Below are 23,046 nucleotides of genomic sequence, written 5' to 3'. Positions count from 1 at the left end.
TTGAAATTAAATTTATTTAGTTTTTGTAAAGTAAGCATGCACTCATTTCATAATAATAACAGTTTCACATCGGACCATTTTAGAAGTATTATAAATAAGTTGTGCAGTGCAAGTACGCCTTGGGACATGTAATCGGAACTGGGAAGAATATAGCCTGATCAACTATATTTGTCCGAGAGCCGACTAACGTGTTTCGAGGAGTGTCTGCAGTGGACAACAAATTTAAAACTTACCAAAAACATATCGTTAAATAATACTAAGGGAGTATTTGAGTATCAACAACCATTAAACTTAAGGGTAAATTTCATGTACTCTAGCTTATAGTAAATTCTTAACCCTATTCTCGTACAGACTCAATGGCTGGATTCCACCACCCCAATGACCCCTACTACGCCAACCAAGGTAATGGAGGATGGATCGAAGAAGATCCCGAAGAAGATGAAGAACCTATAGAGTTGGATGAAGGAGATGACTCTGGTACAGATTCAGAGCCAGAGGTTATCAATCCATCGGCCCTACAACCTCCCGTCCATATGAGGAACTTCCAAGGACCCACTCCTGTGTGGGGGAGTCACCTCCACCATTGGAGCCCACAACAAAGCTTACGCCCTCCCTACGGCATGTGCCGAGACTTCTATGATGTCAGAGGCGGGGGATCGGCAGACCGAGCACATCCGGTCATGGTTGGCAAACTAGCCAACCAGTGCTATGAATCTGGAGTTCAAGTGAACCGGATCCGCGAGATCAACGTAGAAGTACAGGTTCACACTTCTGACATCCGTAGGCTGGATGGGATTCAGGACCATGCCCAACTCCAAACCGAGTCATTCCAAGCACAAATGATTGCAACCCTAGCTGAATTAAGGGAACAACAAGCCGCTTTTGATAGGCGTCTAATGGAATCGAAGCAATCAGATGCGGAGTCAAGCTCCAAGCGCAACCTACGTCGCAAGTAGTGCTTGCCAAAATTTCAAATTTTGTTATAAATTAGGACTTCGGATAAGAATATAATTTTCTTTAAAACTTTCTGTAATCGGAGACCTTTAGAAAGGTCAAAAATTTTTGTCTAAACTCGGATGTAACACAACTATATGTTAATATATATAGGGCATACCTCTTTCCTGTTTTAATTATGTGTGGTTCGTCCAATTCATAAGTACATCTATTCAAACTTCATTTATAAATCAGGCTCAAAACCCTGTGTTGGCCAAACCAACTTCTTAAACTATTAGAGGAAGTTAACTCAATATCATTCAACTCGCAACCACCAAAACTTATAATCTCTCATTTTTCTTTTGGCAGAGCAATGCCTCCTCGTAGATCAGCACGTACAAACGCAACCCTACCACCACCTCCACCACTAACTTATGATCCGGCCATGGTCCAGGCTGCTATCACGGCAGCAGTAACAGCAGCTCTCTCGCAAATAAACTCCAATGCAAATGGAGGTACAGGAAGCAGCAGGAATCATTCCAATCGTGGCACCGACCAGGGTCAAGTAAGGGAATGTACCTACAAGGAGTTCTCCAACTCAAAGCCAAAGACTTTTAATGGCATTGGAGGAGTCATTGCCCTAATGCAATGGTTCGAAAAGACCGAAACAGTCTTCGAGATCTGCTCATGCCAAGAAACATGCAAGGTTAAGTTTGCTGCTTGCACCTTCATAGATCGAGCCCTCACTTGGTGGAAAAGCCATGTGAATTCGGTGACGCTCACTGTCGCCAACGCCATGAGTTGGTAGGATCTGAAGGTTCTACTACTGGAGAATACTGCCCAAGGGGCGAAGTGCAAAAGCTTGAGCAGGAGCTCTGGAATTTGAAAATGACTGGGTCTGATCTAGTCGCCTACATAGCTAGGTTCAACGACCTCGCTGCATTGTGCCCTACCATGGTCAACCCAGAATCAAAGAAGGTTGAAAGGTACATTTGGGGGTTGTCACCCCAGATTCAAGGGCATGTCCTAGCTTCCAACCCTATTACCTACAACAGCGCTAAACGCCTGGCTCAGCGACTCATCGACCATGGAGTAAAACAGGGTACCATTGCAGCAACCGCAAATCCATCTAAGGAGGCTCAGGGCCAGAGTAGGCCTTGGAACAAGAGGAGGGGACAAACCCTCCAGGAGAACCCCAAGAAACAACAAGTAGTAGCGACCCACGCTATTACTGTACCTACCAACTTTGCCCCCACAAGCTCATACAATGGGAAACTTCCGAAGTGCAACCAATGCAACTTCGACCACCACGGTCCTTGCCGCGATCTTCAATGCACCAGGTGCAATAAGAAGGGACATACAGCCCGCTATTGCAAAGAGCCAACCCAACAATCCACCCCCACTGCTAATACCAGAGTAAGTCGCGCCTGCTTTGAGTGCGGAGACACGGGGCACTACCGCAGGGACTGCCCGAAGGCAAACAACAGGAATACCGGCGGAAGGGGCCGAGTTTTCGCAATGGGACAAGATGAAGTCGTTGCGGACCCCACTGTTGTTACGAGTACGTTTCTTCTCGATAACTCGTATGCATGCATTTTGTTTGATAGTGGAGCGGAAAGGAGTTTTGTGAGTCACGACTTTAAAGGCCTGCTAAAACCAATACCACAATCATTAAGTGAACCATTCATAGTAGAAATGGCCAACGGGAAAACCGAAGGCACTAAGGAGATATACTTAAACTGCACCCTAACTCTAAATGATAATCCCTTTCCAATCAACCTCATGCCAGTCTCGATTAAGAGTTTCGATGTAATCATTGGCATGGATTGGCTGAGTTCTCATCATGCGGACATTTTATGTTACGATAAGGCCGTTCGCCTTAATCTGCCAACCGGCGAAACTTTCATTGTCTTGGGCGACAAACCCAGTACCACTCTTCGTATCATCTCAATTATCCAAGCTCAGAAGTGCCTACGCAAGGAGTGTCACGCGTTTTTAGCACATGTTGTAGATGTGAAACGCGAAGTCCAGGACGTCAAGAATGTGCCCGACGTATGCGATTTTCCCGACGTTTTTCCCGAGGACCTTCCGGGAAGACCACCCGCGAGACTAGTTGAGTTCAGAATCGATCTGGTTCCCGGCGCTACCCCAGTAGCCAAAGCACCCTATCGATTAGCCCCGGCAGAGATGCAGGAGCTATCCAGCCAACTGAATGAGCTACTTGGAAAAGGATTCATCAGGCCGAGCTTCTCGCCATGGGGAGCACCCGTGTTGTTCGTGAAAAAGAAGGATGGATCATTCAGGATGTGCATCGACTACCGAGAACTCAACAAACTTACCATCAAGAACCGATACCCCTACCCTAAATCGATGACTTATTCGACCAACTCCAAGGAGCCAACTACTTCACCAAGATCGATCTGAGGTCGGGATATCACCAGCTGCGAGTCCTGGAGAGTGATGTTCCCAAGACGGCCTTCCGAACGAGATACGGACCTTACGAGTTCGTAGTGATGCCGTTCGGACTAACCAATGCCCCGGCCATATTCATGGATCTAATGAATCGGGTATGTCGTCCATTTTTGGATAAATTTGTGATAGTATTCATAGACGACATACTCATTTATTCAAAGAATAAAGAAGAGCATAGTCAACATCTGAGACAAGTCTTAGAGACGTTACGGACTGAGAGACTTTATGCAAAATTCTCAAAATGTGAGTTTTGGATTAGAAAGGTGGACTTCCTCGGTCACGTGGTCAGCAAGGAAGGAATCCACGTGGACCCATCAAAAATCAGGTCTATCAAAAACTGGTCTGCACCAACTACACCAACAGAGATTCGCCAATTTCTAGGTCTTGCTGGTTATTATCGAAGGTTCATTCAGAATTTCTCCAGCATCGCAAAGCCTCTTACCGCTTTAACCCAGAAAGGTGTGACCTACAACTGGGGAGAAAAGCAAGATGCTGCATTTCAGACTTTGAAACAGGCCCTTTGCAGTGCACCCATCCTTTCTCTTCCAGAGGGGACCGAAGATTTTGTGGTGTATTGCGACGCTTCGAAGCAAGGGTTGGGCTGTGTACTAATGCAGAGGGGAAAGGTTATTGCATATGCCTCACGACAACTAAAAACGCATGAGGTCAATTACACCACTCATGACTTAGAACTTGGAGTGGTGGTCTTCGCTCTTAAAATCTGGAGGCACTACCTATACGGTACCAAGTGCACTATCTTTACAGACCACAGGAGCCTCCAACACATCTTCGACCAGAAGGAGTTAAACATGAGACAGCGACGTTGGGTCGAATTGCTCAACGACTACGAATGTGAGATTCGCTATCATCCGGGAAAGGCAAACGTCGTGGCCGATGCCCTTAGTCGTAAGGAGTACTCTGGCCGAAGAGTGAAGTCATTAGCCATGTCGATCCATTCGCACCTGTCAGCACAAGTCAAGGAAGCTCAAATAGAGGCCTTGAAACCCGAAAACGTGACAGGTGAGACCCTTAGGGGAATGGACAAGAACTTAGAAATCAAGAGTGACGGAGCACGCTACCTCATGAACCGAATCTGGACACCCAAGTTTGGTGGATTCAGAGAGGTAGTTATGAGCGAGGCACACAAGACTCCATACTCTGTACACCCAAGGTCAGACAAGATGTATCTAGATCTCAAGCAACTCTACTGGTGGCCAAACATGAAAGCGGAGATTGCTACCTATGTGAGCAAGTGTTTGACTTGCGCCAAGATAAAAATAGAACACCAGAAACCCTCAGGTTTACTCCAAAAACCTGAAATACCTGAGTGGAAATGGGAGCAGATTTCCATGGACTTCATAACAAAACTGCCCAAAACTCAGGGTGGCCAAGATACTATTTGGGTAATCGTCGACAGATTAACCAAGTCCGCTCATTTCTTACCGATCAAGGAAACTGATAAAATGGAAAAGCTATCGAGAACCTACATCTGAGAGATCGTACGACTTCATGGGGTGCCAATGTCTATCATCTCAGACAGAGACAGCAGATTCACTTCCAGATTCTGGCAATCATTGCAAAAATCCATGGGAACAAGATTGGACATGAGTACAGCCTATCACCCCCAAACTGACGGACAGAGTGAGAGGACGATCCAAACCTTGGAAGACATGTTGCGAGCATGTGTAATCGACTTTGGTAAAGCATGAGATTTTCACTTACCTTTGGTTGAGTTCTCTTATAACAATAGTTATCATACTAGTATCAAGACTGCTCCATTTGAAGCTCTTTACGGCCGTAAGTGCAGATTACCTCTGTGTTGGACGGAAGTGGGCGACACGCAATTGGCAAAAGGTCTAGTCCCTGATAGCACCCTCACTGGTCCGGAGATCATCAGAGAAACGACTGAAAAGATCATGCAAATACGAGAACGACTGAAATCCTCAAGGGATAGGCAAAAGAGCTATGCCGTCAGAAGACGTAAACCCTTGGAATTTCAGATTGGCGACCGTGTACTACTAAAGGTCTTACCCTGGAAGGGCATGATACGCTTTGGAAAACGTGGGAAGCTAAATCCTAGGTACATTGGACCCTTCGAAATCATTTCAAGAGTTGGTCCAGTGGCCTACAAACTCCGACTTCCAATCGAGCTTAACAAAGTACATCCAGTATTCCACGTATCGAACCTGAAAAAGTGTTTGTCCGATGAAACACTTGTAATTCCACTCGATGAAATCGAACTAAATGAAAATCTTAACTTTGTGGAAGAACCCGTCGAGATCATGGATAGGGAAGTTAAGCGAACTAAACAGAGTCGCATTCCAATAGTAAAGGTCCAATGGAATGCTAAGAGGGGACCTAAGTTCACGTGGGAACGAGAAGATCAAATGCAACAGAAGTATCCACACCTCTTCCTCAGCCCCTAAAACTTTTCTTTTGTATTAAAATTTCGGGACGAAATTCCCTCTAACGGGGGATGATGTAACAACCCGTCATTTCAGCTCATTGAAAATCGAGTCTTGTAACCTCTTTGAAAAAGTAATTAGAATATCATCGAAAAATGAAGTATTCAAAAGCTCTGTTTGGAGTACGCTATGTAGTAGATATTGTCTTAAGGTTTCCAAGCATATAAAGAACACTAAAATCCGAGTTATAACGAAGAAGTTATGACCATTCTAAGTTTTCCGACAAAAACCGGCAATACGAAGTTACGTAAAAACGCAAAGTTTCAATAAAATACTTTTTGACCATAGGTGTCAAAATGAAAGTCATAGATATCGTTAAACTGCAAACGTACATAAAAAGAACGCCCAAAACGGACATCGTATGAAAAAGTTATGAATTATTAACGAAATTTCTTACCCCGACCTTTAAAAATAAATAATAAAAATTATTTCGGAATTTGCCGACGGAATCTAAACGAATGTTGGAGATCTTAGTCTCACCTACGCGTGGATATAAAGAACGTCGAAAACGAAGTTCGTATGAAAGAGATATGAATTTTTGAAGTTTAATAAATAATTAATATATATTTTTAATTGAAAACTTCGGTATTATCCGAAGTCTGAGTCACGCGAGTACGCCCTGCGTACACGAGTACGCCCAGCGTACTCAAGGCCTTGGCCCCGGTTCGTCCACGTCATCCCCCTATGCGAGCTACGCCCCGTCCCATCCGAACTCCGGGGCAGTCGAGGACTCGGTCATGCATGATGCACGGGTACACCCCGCGTACGCCCGTATGCCCCGCGTACCGAGGCCTCTTAGCCCCTATAAAAGGGATGCGAGGGTTCCGGGAAAACATGCTCATTTCCTCTCGTTTTTCTTGCGTTTTGCCTCGTTTTCCGTGCCCGTGCAAACCCGAATCCCTGGTCGCTTAGCTCAAGTTCCGACGGTCGTTTATACTCCCGAGATTCCCGAGAATCCCGAGAAAATCCGCCTTATCAAGACAAAGTTCTGCTCGGTTTTCGTCACACCTTCTTCAATCTATCAAGTGAGTTCATACCCCTACAAACACACTTTAAATACATTTTAAATGCTTTTTATACTCTTTTAGGGGGGAATACAAGTAAACATACGGTTATTATCGTGTATTTTATAAAGTTTCACTTCACTCGTTTTTATCAAATGAATCACTTGGAATTCATTACTACTATGGAAAACTCTTGACATACTTTGCATGCACTAGACTTATACAAAGTATTTAGTGATTTCAAAGTATCTTTCGTTGCTAAGCCGTTTTATACATTCTAAAAACTCATGATTTATGCTTTGTCAAACATTGTGAAAAAGGATAAACTTTGCATACAAAACTATTACTTTAATATAGACTTAGTTGAGAATCCATGAGACGTGTATATCTTCAAATACTACCTTCTTGTTAGAAGGTAATACTACAAGTCCTGTCTATAACCAGAGTCTCCCGTTAGGAGAACGTGTCGAATGTGTATAGATCTATACGGGAAGTCATGATCCCGCGCCCTGACTGTTAGCTATAGTCCGTCCTTTGGGGTGACAGTTTCTCATAACGCTACGACGCCTGAAGAACGTCGCTACAGTCATATTATGTTTAGTATGGTTATAAAACTCATCGGATACACAATTATTATAGTACTTCTGATTGATGAACGAGTAGCTAATAAAATTATTCTTTATCTAACAAACTGGAATCTTCTGATAGGTTTATTATATAAATCTATGTTTACAATCTTCTAAAGCATGTGGTTTGCTTTCAAATTTTTAGTCTTGGACAATAAAGAAACTATTATTTTAGGAAAATATGGGATTTTCCTGTATACAAACCAAACAACTATTAGGAAAATAGGGGATTTTCTTGGTTCAACTATCTACATTTTCAACACAAATACTCTCATGCATTTCATACTTTTATAAGAAAATAAGGGATTTTCTTGGAAAACATACACTCATTTTGGAATGGCATTCAATGTTTCTAAACCACTTACGAACTCACCAACTTAATTGTTGACACTTTCTCTTTGAAATAACTTGTATTCTCAGGGAACCGCTGAGTAGGTTTGGAAATCAACTTTTGGGGATTAACGCGCTGGCATTAATTACTTCTTTTGAAAGATGTTTATGCATTTATCTTTTGAACATGTAATAAATACAATGATGTAAACATTTTTAAAACCTTTATATATGTATGGTGGTGTGTACTTTCCTTTCTATGAACTGTTATGATACTGAATATGACGTCCTCCGCCCCGAACGTTTCCTCCGTTCTGGTTTGGGGGTGTGACATCAACCCCCAACCTTGCTTGCAATCATGGTTGGTTACCAAGAATAGCTTGTAAAAGCCCTAAATCTCCCTAAAAAGGGATCTAGCAAATAAACAAGCAAGGTATCGACTTTATACCTTCTCGGAACTGTAAATGATGCACAAACTGGAACACCTTTGGTCTTCTCTTGATTCCTCTAGGCTTTTCCTTCTTCTTTGAGTTCAAAATCACCAAAAAGCACCACAAATGCCTTAGCTCTTTACACAAACGGTTAAAGTTTGGTATGGGGGGAGGTTTCTGGAAGCAATAGGGATAAACTGTGGTTGGATGAGATGCTTAAATAGGGTGCAAACCCTTAGATTAGGGTGTTTGGGACCCGACTCGATGAGTCTGTCGTTTAAATCCCGTATCAAATCCGCTTCTACTCGACGAGTTGGGCTTTCAACTCGCCGAGTCCCAGCCCAAAAATACGATATGCTCAAATAGAATACATACCAGGAACTAGGTGCTACATATTTATTATGGTTAATATGAATGGTCTATTATTCAAACTAATTCCAACAGATATTCACACTATCATATAGTGTTTTTCTCACCTATCTTGACAAATAAGATATGCATTGATATGTGCTAAATTGTACATGCTTTTATAGACATTTTATGGGCACTTTTATAATTAAATAGGAAAAAAGGTTCTTAATTCTGTTATATTTATATTTTGTAGGTAAAAAGTCTATGTTGATGAAAAAGAATGAAAGTAGCCTAAAATGGAGCTAAATTGATGAGTTGGAGCTAAACAGGAAAAAGGTTTTGTAAATTATAGTTGCATTAATGGAACCCTTTACTTTGTTTGGGCCATATCTTTTGACTCAGAAGTCCAGTTAACAAACTTAAATATATTTTGAAAAATAGACAAAAATTCCTACAACTCATGTGTGAGGGTCTTTTTGCTAATTCAGATTCTATCTTGTCCAAAATCGGCCTAGAAGTCAGAGCAATAAAGCTGAAGATTTTGAAAATATTTTCCAAATTTAAATCTCACCGAGAAATGTTTGTAGTGCCGCAAAATAAATCAGTTCTAAAAAACTATATATAGAACCCCAAATTCGTCCAACATATGTGATACATTAGTAGGGTATTTTCCAGAAACCCAAGAGGGGCAAAAAACGTCCAAGCAGGTCGTTCTGAGAGTCTAGAATAGATGCAGAAATCTAAAGATCAAGAGAAGAAATCATTAGGTTATCATCTAGTTTATGTTCCTGTCTATATTTAGTGAAATATTTGATATTCTATATGTTCTTGTTGATATTTGGGATGAAACCCTTTACGATTATTTGATATTTATGAAAACCTAGTTCGTTTAATTAGTTGATATTTGGCATTAAGAGTTATTTAATTTATTGTATTAATGCTTGACTAAAGATTCATGAGTATTGATAACTAGTTTTTCATGTTTATATAACTAATTTTATGATTAATGATTAGGTTCAAATTATGTATCTTAAATCACATTTTTTATTAACTTGTCCAAGATGGAAAACTGAGTCAAGGGTGTAGGCATTTATGACTAGTGGAGTGATACCCTAGGTTAAACATAATAGAATTGAGATTAATTTTGTGATTGATCCAATAAATTGCACAATTTGAGAGGTTTTCACTAACCCTGGGACTAATCATACATGTTAAGTCATTACATAATATGAACGAATAGACTGAATCTAGGAAATATATCCTTGCTAGTAGATAACTTAGAGTCATAGGATTAACAATATTAGCATTGAGTTAACCAATTTAGAAATCAGTGAATATATATCAAATTTACATTGAACTCTATATGAATTAACCATATTTTTATAGCGATTCAAATATCTAATCAAAAATATCTTTTAAATTTATAGTATCTTGCTTTTTTTGGAATTACTTTGTTTTATTATTTTATTTAGTACACCTCGATTCCCTTTGAGTTCGACACACTTACTTACTTCAACTAATACTATATTTGATCAAGTACACTTTTACCTAGTGTTAATAGTTAGTTTAATTTAGTTTGAATTATGTTTATTATATTAGACTATTTTACGAACATCAAAGTTTTGGCTCGTTGCAAGAGAATAGATTTCAACTAATATTGTTGTATCTAATTATCAATCAATCAATCATTTCTGTAAAGAAATTTACTATTTTTTGTTTTGATTTTTATTTTTATTTTTCGTTAATAACTTGTATCTTGTCGGAAAGGTATTGATGTTGTGATGTGCAAGAATTGAAGTAATTCAAGTGTGGTGTCATAACCGAAGAAATCCGAGTGAAAAAATAAAGAAATCTTCTTCAAGAGAGAATAGCATCGCAACTACATGTATCGTGTCGCAAATAACTCTTTTTAACTGTTGGTCATGACACGATTTACCAACTGCATGGCAAATTAACCTTTTAATCGTACGTCATGACGCGATCACTCAATTGCGCCGCGAATTTCAAACAAAAGCAACATGATGCTAGCTTTGTTTACTTTCATGGGTTTTCCGATTGCAATCAATTAGGAATTATTGACCCACATAGTCTACTAATTTGGTGACTTTTCCAACTCAATCTATGATACGTAGCATAGCGAGGCGTATCGCAATGGTTAAGTGGAAGATTGAGCTCTTGCTACTTCTGACTAGTTTGGTCATATTTGTTCTGCTTATTAGTTAATGGTGCAAATAAACCGGATGAAATAGCCTAATAGGTCCCGAATGTTTGTTTTCACACACCATTTTTTCAAAATATTTAGTCAAATATCTCTACATTCAAAACCTGAAACGTCGAAAGATAGCAAGAACAACAAAACTTATTTTTATAATAAGGATGTATATTTTTTTAGTTTACTACATTTTGTTTAGTTTATTTTATTTTAATTTTGTTTTCAAGATGATTCTTCTGGTCTTTTAGATTTATGTAGAATATTTTGACCCTTGGTTGGAAACTAATACTAAATTCAAAGATTTAGTCACATATGGAAAAACTAGAAAAAGCATGGAGCTTATCGCAATGAGTTTGCATTATTCTAAGTGTGGGGTCACGTCCCCACACAAATAAGGAATTAAGGAGTGCGTTTAAAAGAAACTGTGAGAGGAAGGTGTTGGGTTTTTATACAAAAATTATTTTCAAAAACAAAATTTTAGCAACAGAAGACTTTAATATTTTTGAACAATTATAAACTAGTTATAACCAACCATGGATCTTCTTACAAAGTTTGTAGAGAAAAAAAACACACCAAAGAATAAGAAGGACATAAAAACCTTTATATTCTATGAATCCTCAAGGGGAAGCTTGGAAGTTGATGGAGAATGTGGAAACCTTTGAAACACTAACAAGAACTCAACTTGATTTAAGATGCTAGTCTTGTAAAACACTTAAAACTCTTAACCTTAAATTTCATAACAAATATGATGAACTTCAAGAGAGCATAAGTGCAAGTAAGTAAAACTCAAAGTATTGAAGAATATGGAGAAAGTAACATGACTTATTCATGTTATGTTTTTTTGGCTAGTCTTGGATCAAAGATGGAAGCCTTTATTTAAAGCACAACATTTACCCTAAGAGTTCTTAACACTTTAAGATAACACATACCACTTTATATTATTTTAATCTCATGCTTTCAAAACATGTTCCCTAGATTAAAATAAGATATAAGCCACGTTTTTTTTTTTTTTTGCTTAATAATCAAAAGGTCATAACTAGTCTTACTAGTTAGAGATTTTATAAGAGAAACTCAAAGTTTTATAATTTTTATAAATTATTTTATAGAATATAAACTTTAACTTTTGGGTAGAGAAAAAAGGATTTATCTAGTCTAATATATTGTGCATGTCTTATAAATCATACCATACGATATATTATGTTACTTGCTACTGAAAGTTAATATTTCCATAAAATAAATAATTTCCAATTAATTTATAAGAGTTTATTAAATATTTATTAAAATTAATTTCTAATAAATAATCAATTGTATCAAATTGTTGTTAGTGTGACCTATTAGTATCATATGTTAATTAGAAATATCACATTAATATGATTCTTGAGCGTATAAGATCATTCAATCTCCCACTTGCGCAAGACTAATATTAGACTGATATAGATAGTGGTGAACGTCTAGAAACATTTCGTTGACCCCAAAAACATACGACTTTGTGCCATTCTATTAAAGCCCAATTCCCAGAAGCACAAAGCTACTTTTCGTGTATATGGTAAGTTATCATTTATCCCTTTGTCACAGACATCATGTTGAACATCAAATACGGATCGCAATCAATATCATTTGGTGTTCGACTTTTGGTAAGGGGCCTTAGATGTCTAACTCTCAACACATAAGAGGAACAAATATCATATTGACTACATAAGCCATTTGCATAGTTCCCACCATACCTAAAAATAGCTTTTATAACTGTCCAGTTAAGGACCAACATTTGATCATATGAAAGCACAACACACCCTACACTTAAGTCCCACTATGTATCTCAGGGGTTAAGGATACAAATATAGTACCATTTAATCAAGTAGCATTTATGATAGCGATTCATTATGTGATATTGATGCAGGTCAGTTCAATACTAGTTATCTGACAAGTACTTATGAAACTTGGTTACAACTACTTGCCTACTTTCACCTGGAGAGAGTCAACCAATCCAATTCATATTAGTCTTACTTCATAATTTCTCCCACGATTATAACTGACTATGAACCTTTCGAATAATAATATTACTTATGGATTAAACATGTGTTAATATAGAACACAACAAGTATTAATGTGATGATCATATCCCAGTATATCAAGACAATATCCAATAGTTTTTGTCACATTGTTCAACATCTAAATACTAAATCCAAATCAAAATCCCATTTCTAGAATTAATAAAGTCTTATAGTTGGAGTGTAACCATTCATACTTTTCTTAAAAGTACTTTATTAATATGTTCGACTAAGCTTAATTTGTGTGAATTCTGTGAATATTATCATTTCCATATTTGACTTTACTATAAGTATAGTAAAATATCTTGGAGAATATGATTGGTATTATTTCGTGACATAGAGTCTCTTATCTTCATTAAGTATACTCCTAAAGTCACAAATATTTCTTTGTGATCCTTGAATGGCAAAAATCAACATAGTTTTTCAATGAACTCATTCATCCAATCATATTTGATTTCAACTTCTAAAGCAGTGTATTCTTATTTTGTAGTAGATTGTATCATTATATTTTTCTTGGAGCTCATTCCAACTAAACTTATTCTTCATCCAATAATGAATTCATAATTAAATTATAAATCATAGTCAACTATATCTATTTATATATCAACATCTTATATAGCTCCTTACATAAAGATTCTTTCTAAACTAATCATCTCGTATAAATTCTCTTAGCTCTTTTAAAGTACTCCTAGAATGTCCTTATAGTCATCCAGTGACTTGCCCTTGTATTTAATTGGTATCTTATGATATGCTCTCAACATGATCATATACTACGTCTTATGCATAATATAGCATAAATGATGGATTCATTTGCCAAGCAAATCGAATATAAATCATTTTAGCTAGTTTAAACCTATGAGCTAGGTCCTTTTGAGGTTGACTCGAACTTAGTGGAAAGTGACAATGCCAAGATTCCTCCAAAGGACTCTTCTATCTTGATCTCTTTCAAGATATTGTCAATATATGCATAAAGATAAAACTTTTAACATTCATTTTATTTATCTCTATAGATTTTACATTCCAAGAATGTATATTTTCCTTCCTAAGTTTTTCATCTTAGAAACACATTCCGAGTTAAGGTGAAAAGGCCTAACATGGTTAGAATATAATTTCTTATTATCAAGTATGTTCCATTCATACAAGACTAGGAATGTCACTATGCTCTCATTATTTCTTAGTAAACACACATGCTCTATTCATTTTGATATAAAAGCATACCTTGTGGTTTTATATTAAAAAGATGATTGCAACCTTGAGATGTTTGTTTTATATCCATAAGTGGATCTCAAGCTTTACATAATTTTATAGGATAAAATAGATTAAGAAAACCTCCAGGTTAATCTATATGGATATATTCTAGTAGATGTCTATTAAAAAAAGTGGTTTTTCTTGACATCTATTTGTTATATCTCATATTAAGAATGTGATTTATAGTAAATGATATCCTTGTTGATCTAATCATAGCTGCTTGTGAAAAAGGTTTGATCATAGTCAATTTATGAGTATGATGAGGACCATAGTTAATGACATGGGTATGAGAAAATCCTTTTATAACAAGTCTTGCTCTAAATGTGCATAGTTCTCTATATAATGTATTCTTTTTAGAATAATCAATTACCCCTTCTAGCCTTGCTAAAGGGAAGAAGTTTAATCAAGACCATACTTGAATATCATACATGGATTACAACTCGTGTTCATGACTCTAAGTTATTTATCAGATTCGAGATCTGATATAGCATTTTGGTAGTTGATGGATTTGCTAGAAACCATCAAGAAGATCTCATCAATGAGAGATTCAACATTTCTCAAGTCATAGATGACATCTACCATCAATGCGAACAATTTGTGTTTGTGAATAGCTATTATTCAATTTTAACAGTCCCTTATTAAAACCAGTGCTAATTGTTACTACATAAGGCTATGGTTTTTGAGTTGCTTCAAGTTCCATGTGCCTCTTACTTGCTTTGTCATTAGAAGCTTGCTTTCTACTAACTTAGCTTTCAGAAAAATAAGAGAACTTATTCTTGGTAGGTTTGCATATAATAATCTAAGCCACATTTAGAGCATTATATAAATATGTATTTAGTAGATATGGGGTATAGAAGCTTTAGTCCAACATAGGCCTCTAATCCACAAAACATTTAAATAAGATGTGGATGGAGCCTTTCCATACTAAATCTTATAAAGAAAATGTTTTATCCACTTATTAGTTGGTATTTGTACTCAAAGTACAATTAATAGTGTTCTAAGTTTTATCCCAAGGAAATAAAAGGAGGATATTTCGACCGATTAGAAAGTACAACATACCAAGTAAGATTTAATTCATCATTTATTATCATTAAGGCTTTAGATAGTTCTTACCAGTTTGTATCTCAAGTTTATATTTGACACATTCAATAAATATTTCACAATTATGTTTTAACATGTAAAATATAATTTATAACTACTATAGTTGTTAATAAAAGTGATTTTGTATCTTGTGCTAAATCTTAGACATTCATTAGAAAGGAAGTCATATATCATAATGTATAGTTCCTTAATAATTATTTTCTCTACTAATTAGTGAAAATATCATTAGGAATCTTTTATATATAAGTAAGATTCATATATGTAAAATAAAATATATTATTTGTCTTCAAAGATCCATTTCTTGAAGTTGGAATATGTGTATTTCATTTATATAATAAAGATAACAATGTCTTAGATAAGTTTGATTTAAAATAAGTTTAAGTCAAAAGGTACTTTGCATAAAGAACTTGTTATTTATAAAACGTTGATATTTACTTTATTATTCTATTAAGAGATCTAGTCTCATAAATAGAAGTTAATCGTTTTTTAATATGAAGGTGATCATTACAAAAAAAATTAAGTAAATAGCCAATCATTCATACATTAAAATAACCGGGACATATATTTAGATAAGCTAAATTAAAGCATATATTTTTCCAAAACAAACATTGTTTCATATTACAAGTAATTTATGTTCTAAGCATAAATAATAAACTAAACTCCGAGAGCATAGTTCCAACTTGATTGTGTTCGGTTGGTTAGTCTTCTGTAAATATATACAAGCCATTTACAAACATTATATTAACATTACGTACCAAGATACTTGAAGTACCACTCTCTTCAAAACTTTCCTTCCAGATAAGAGGGGTAGTTCCTCTTCCAGTGTCCAGTTTCTCCACAAAAGAAAAAAAGATCCATCAATGTGATCCGTATTCGATTTCTTTGGCTTAAAGGTGTTCACTCCATAAAACATGGGTCTCTTAGATCACACAATGTGACTCTTTTTAGCCTTCTAGTATTCCATTGCTTAAACTTGTTTAAAACAAAATATCATTGTATTAAAAGCATCTTTAGCATAATAGTGATGTATTTAATATATATCATATTCAAGTCTATTTCTCAACGCAAGTAGTTTAGGACTAGGATCTTTAAGTGTATATAATTTCATATCTCTCACAAGATTATCACTCAAGACATGAACTCATTCATTGAAGTTATATCTATCGAATGTTATTTTTTCATTAAGTCGTTAAAGAAAATGACAATTCATGGTTATGAGAATGGATTATTTTTCTACTAAATTTTAATAAAATTCATTTAGTATTTTCAATACTTAAACCTTTAATAATTAATACCCTTTTAGTTTCCAAAAACATTAATTATCAAAGTCTAGGTGACCTTTATCCCATTCATTTGAATCCAACCCGGTATATATTGAATGTCATTTATATTCTACTATATAATTCCTAGATTAATGTGATCACTAATAAAAAAATAATTAGAAATGTTTGATTCCATCTATGCCTCAAAACTCTCTTGCTTAGGTGACTTTTCTCGCAAAAGATTCCCGATCAAATCATCCAATTTGAAAAACTTGTGTAATCGGCCTATAACTTGGTTATAGAAATCGTGAATACACCCCAACCATCAGAAGATAACACTAAGCGGTTAAGTGACATTTAACCCACTAGTGCATACAAGATATGTGAGAGCGTTCTTTCAAATAGATTGCATAGATTTGAGATTTGTAAGGGGTCATTTTATGTTTTATAACTATAGTTTAAAAACATATGATGTCATGGTTATTACATGCATATATAATCCATGGTATCAATTTCCACAATAAAATCACTTTTAAAGGTTCTATATAAAAAGTTAGTTTTTATATAATTTGACGCGATTCAATTTTAAATTTAATAACCAGTATTAAGTTTGAGTTTGAGCGCTTTTGAACCTTTTATATCTTTAATAAAACTTTATTTTATTACTTATATATTTGGAGTTTATATAAGTTACAAAAATCACTATTTTAAACTTATAATTGAGTATTTCAAAATTTGTCGTTATTAACGTTTTTATAAATGGGTTTTTATTTTAAAACAATAACTTGTTACATCTTATGTCCACATTATAAATTTTGAAAACCACACTCCATGTGATGTTTATTTTGTTCAAAATTATTTTAGCATGTGAAAAAAACTAATTTGTCAACCACACATAATAATTACATAATATAAACAACACAAGCTTGCACAAAACATATGTTCATAAACATAACCAACTAATGACATTTTTGTCAGCGAACACAAAAGATGGCAAGTCCATTCCTAAAAAAGGGACATTTAAAGGGACCAAAAGTCTTCGAATAAAGTTGTTGTAAAAGCTACCACTTGAGAAAACACTCATTGCTTGCAAAAGATTGAAAAAACTTCTTAAGGGTAATAATTCAGAAACTGTCACAAAAAGTCGAAAAACCATTAAGGAACAGTTTTAGTGACAATTTACAGAAACTGTCATTATTTTCCCAGCATGCTTATAAATTTCGAAAATCACTTTTTTGTCTTCAAAAAATGGCTTCATCTTGATATATTGTTATATTTTTGTACAAATAAATTATTTCTAAAAAGTAATCTATTACTTACAAATAAATGAAGCAAACTAACATATATATATATATATATATATATATATATATATATATAATTTATTACATACCATATGAATAAATAAATTTTACAACCATTTCTATAATTAAAAATAAATAGAAACACAAATACAAACAACAACAACAACAACAACACAATGGTCATTGGCTAGTTAATGCACATCATACATATCAACATACACATAAAACAGCTAGCTTTTGTTTTTCTAAGACAAATTTAAATGACGAAATATGCATGAAACTTTTGTCACATAAAAATAACAATTATAAAGTTGTCATAGAAAATATGTATGAACTCATTTTCTTACAAAAACAAGTTATCCATATTTTCCAAAAACTAAGATTTCAAAAAATCATAAAACCTAACCAAACTTGCAGGATAACTCTAATACCAATTGTTGGGTTTTTATACAAAAATTAGTTTCAAAAAAACAAGATTTTATCAATGGAAGACTTTAATATTTTTGAACAATAATAAATTGGTTATAACCAACCATGGAATTTCTTGCAAAGTTTGGAAAGAAAACAAGAACCAAAAAAGAAGAAGAACATAACAACCTCTATAGTCTTTGAATCCTTAAGGGGAGGCTTGGAAGTTAATGGAAAATGTGGAAACCTTTGAGACGCCATCAAGAACTCAACTTTATTTAAGATGCTAGTCTTGTAAACTCTTAAGTTTAAAGTTCATAACAAATATGAATTCAAGAGAGCATAAGTGCAAGTAAGTAAAACTCAAAGTCTTGAAGAATATGAAGAGAGACATGCCTTATGCATGTTACGTTTTTTTGGCTAGTCTTGGATCAAAGATGAAATTCTTTATTTAAAGCTTAACCTTTACCTAAGAGTTCTTAACACTTTAAGACAACACATACCACTTTATAGTATTTTAATCTCATGCTTTCAAGACTTGTACCTTAGATTAAAATAAGCTATAAGCCATGTTTCTTTCTTTTGCGTAAAATAATCAAAAGCTCATAACTATTCTAACCAGATAGAGATTTTATAAAAGAAAGTCAAAGTTTTATAAATTTTATAAAATATAAACTTTAACTTTTTGATCAAATACAAAAGGATTTTTCTAGTCCAAAATGTTGTGCATGAATTATAGATCATACCAAATGATATATTATGTTACTTGCTAATGAAAATTAATATTTCCATAAAATAAATAATTTCCAATTAATTTATAATAGTTTATTGAATATTTATTAAAATCAATTTCTAATAAATAATCAATTGTATCAAGTTGTTGTTAGTGTGGCCCAATAGTATCATATGTTAATTAGCAATATCATTTTAATATGATTCTTGAGCATACAAGATCATTTAGAAGGATCATACACGAGAGACAAGACAGGTGTTTTGCCAACACGAATCGAGTCAATTATGAATTGTGTCAAGATACATAGTCTGTGCCGAGAAAAAGTACCAAAACACAGTAATCCTGTTTACAACAAGAAATCGTGTCACGAACATATATATTGTGCCGCGATCCTTCATTTGAAGCGCGAAGAATCTTCCCGAAAATCATCAAAAAATTTATTCCTAGTTACCAAGAATCTTCCCAACAATCATGAAATTTTTTATTCCTACTTACCAATAAGCAATATGATGTAACTGCCACTTACAAAATGCATTTTAAAGTCCTAATGAGAGCGGAAAAAAGACATGAAATGCTAGCCTTAAATGATCAACCAAGCACCAACAACTTTGAAGAAACCCGCTTGAGTTGGATTCAATCTCACCACTACTATCCCAGGGGAGTCTACTCTTTTTTTCTGCCTCAGTTGTTCTTTAATTTATTAAGTATACAATGAGGGCATTGTATGATTTAAGTGTGGGGTAAGAGCTTATATATGATATAAATGATTAAATTTGTTAAAATCTATATAAATGAAATTTAAGTCAAATAAATATTTAATTAAATAAAGTTAAAACATTATGTGAGATAATTAGAAATAAATCCTAAGGTTTTATTTACTGGATATGTTACAGTATATATGTGGATTTCATGTCTTAGTGAAATCAAGAAACAAAAATGTAAACTTGTTTGGTATGAGGAATATTATAAACTTCGCATTGTTTAGCAAAATGTACCACCACCAAAAAACATTATTCAATTAATAAGGGTTGATCTCATGTTCCAAATGGATTGGAAAAGAACAAAAGAAAAATCCAAAAATGAAATATGTGAAATATGGAAGAAAAAAATCTAGTTGAGCTCAAGAGGAGAAGTCAATCTGTGACCTTTGGAATGAACAAAAGAATTATATATACTAGGCGAATGCCCGCGCGTTGCGCAGAAGCATATATATAGCTGAAATATTTACCAATATGTTCTTTTAAATATAACAATAATGTGGTTATTAAATTTGATATAATAATTCATATACTAAGTAGATATAATATATTGATTAATTTCAATTATATGATAATATATACATCTATTAAAACCGCATAATCTCAATCTTTGGAATGGCCTCTACTTGTGGGTTATTCATTAATAAAATTAAATATAATATATGGTCTAATGTTATTTATAGTTTTTGTTATTGTTAATTAATTTTTTTTTAAATTTATTTGCTTAACGTTTTAATTTCTATCATTGTAATTATTTAAAAATCAAACAATTTTTTTTTATTTTAAAGGTAACAATATAATCATTTATATAGAGTTATTTTTAACTATTGTTATTGTAAGTTATTTTAAGCTACTTATTTGAAAACTTTTAAAGATTATAAGAATATCTTTAAGAAATATTTTAGTTAAATTGATACTACATTTTAGTTTTTGTATTTAGCACTACAATTTTTCATTTTTAACTATTCACAAAATATTCTTTGAGTTTTAAGTAAAACTGAAATTTATATTGAAGTTGACTTTATAATGTTATATTTAAATTAACAATTTAATTATTTTGTCCAAATTGTTCAAAAATTATAGCTTTAAATTGAGAATGGTTTAAATACAACAACATATTAAATCCAATAAATTAAGTATAATATGTTAAAAGTTCAAGAAAAAACTTTCTAAATAGATGTAAAAATATTATTTTAATATTGAAATTTAGTTTATTTATGATTACACTTTAGGTTTGATACTTATTTAACCTTATTAACCAACTTATAATCATTATTAGAAAAACACTACAATTTATCACTTTTAACTATTTACAAAATATTCTTTAGGTTACTTAAGTTTAACTAAAATTTATATTTAAGTTGATCTTGTACGGTTATATTTAAAATAATAATTTAAGTGTTTTACACAAATTGTTCAAAAGTTGTAGCTTTAAAATGATAATGGTTTACATACAACAACATATTATACCTAATAAATTAAGTATAATATGTTAAATGTTAAAAACATAACTTTATAAATAGAAGATAATATATTCTTTTAATATTGAAATTTAGTTTATATATGATTACACTTTAGGTTTCATATTTATTTAAGCTTATTAACCAACTTATAATCATTATTAGAAAGAAATTGAAAAGTCATGGGAGTTTCAAATGAATGTGGTTAAAGGAAAAATGAATGGGGGTTTCAAATGCATGAGATTCAAGAAAAAATGCTAGCTTTATAAGTATATAATGATAATTATATATATATATATATATATATATATATATATATATATATATATATATATATCTTCCGTAGAAGGTCATGGACTTCTTTTAATGGCATTTGGAAGGAGCAATAACACGTATCAAAAAAATCGCCCATAGAAAGTCATGAGCTAAAGCTAGTAAATTTTGACGATATGCAAAATATATACGTATCAAGAAAGATATGTACCAATAAAATGTAGAAGGTGTGAAATTGAATGTCTTTATTACAAGGGTATATTCGAAAGGATGTATCAGTTACTAAAGTTCATACTAAGTAGTAAGCATTTATGAAGATTGTTAGTATTTAAACCCGGAAAAGTTATTAAGATTTAGACATAGATATGCGTATTGAAGTTGAATGAAATTGGTGGGTTTAGAATAGGGTTATCTTATGTAATGAAAAATAAAAATCTAACTTAAGTTATGTAGCACCCGGTTCCTGGTACGTAAATCTTAATTAAGTATTTCCCTTCTTTTAGCCTTGGACTCGGCAAGTCATAGGTCCGACTCGCCGAGTGGATGCGGGACCCGGGACAAGTTTAAGTTGTAGACTCGGTGAGTCCATATCCTAGACTCGGCGAGTCACAGCTGTTGGATGAAACCCTAAGTTTCAGGGGTTTGCACCCTATTTAAACGACTTAACTGCCCTAAGCCAGCCCCTATTCACCCTCAGAGCCCTATATCTCTCTCTAGTCTTGCTTTCTTGTGAGTTTGAAGTGTTTTGTGGTGTATTGAAGTTTCTTTGAAGGAAAAGAAGAGGGAATCAAGAAGAGGAGAAGGAGGCCAAGCATCTCTGTGTCATTCCAACGTTTCCCCTGAGGTATAGCTCGTTTCCCCTCTGTTTTTAAGCTTATAGCTCCATAAAAGTCCTTTTTGAGCCATTTCCAAGATTGTGAATGCTTGAGGGTTTGTAATAAGTCGATTGGCCTCTAGATCTAGGCAAGATTAAGCTCCAGGAGCTCAGATTTGTTAGCTTTATGGCGCCATGTTGCTTGTTCACCCTAGATCTACCCTTTTGAGGCATTTTGAGCCCTAAAATCCATATTGGTGAATATCCACATGTAAAGTTGGAAACTTTACGTGTGATTTGTGTCCTAGAAGTCCAGATCTATGAATGGCATGGACTGGAATCGAGCAAATCTGTGTATTTAGTGGGTGCATGGCAACGACTCGGCGAGTCGTTCATGTGACTCGGCGAGTCTGTTCGCGAGTCTCCGAGTTTGTCCCCTTTTCGAAGTGTCGAGTGAGCAGTGAGTCACGGGGTGTGACTCAGTGAGTCGGAAGCTGAACTCATCTATGGAGGTACTCAGCGAGTCAATGCCCTGACTCGGCGAGTTCAAGGCAATCTCCTTAGATCAAGAACAGACTCGGCGAGTTGTTCATACAACTCGGCGAGTTGCAGCATAAGTGTTCATCGGATGAAGATGAACTCGACGAGTTGTTCATACAACTCGGCGAGTAGGATGAAGGACTTGAATATCAGTTTAGAAGGAGAACTCGTCGAGTCGTCGCCTAACTCAACGAGTAGGAACGGGATCCAGGACAATCGTTTGGGTGGTGACTCGGCGACTTGGAAAGCCAACTCGGCGAGTCGGGTCAACTG

Source organism: Lactuca sativa, chromosome 1 (genome assembly GCF_002870075.4).
Source record: "Lactuca sativa cultivar Salinas chromosome 1, Lsat_Salinas_v11, whole genome shotgun sequence".
In the NCBI taxonomy this organism is placed as follows: domain Eukaryota; kingdom Viridiplantae; phylum Streptophyta; class Magnoliopsida; order Asterales; family Asteraceae; genus Lactuca; species Lactuca sativa.
The sequence above is the reverse complement of the archived record's forward strand: the minus strand, read 5'-3'. Positions refer to the sequence as shown.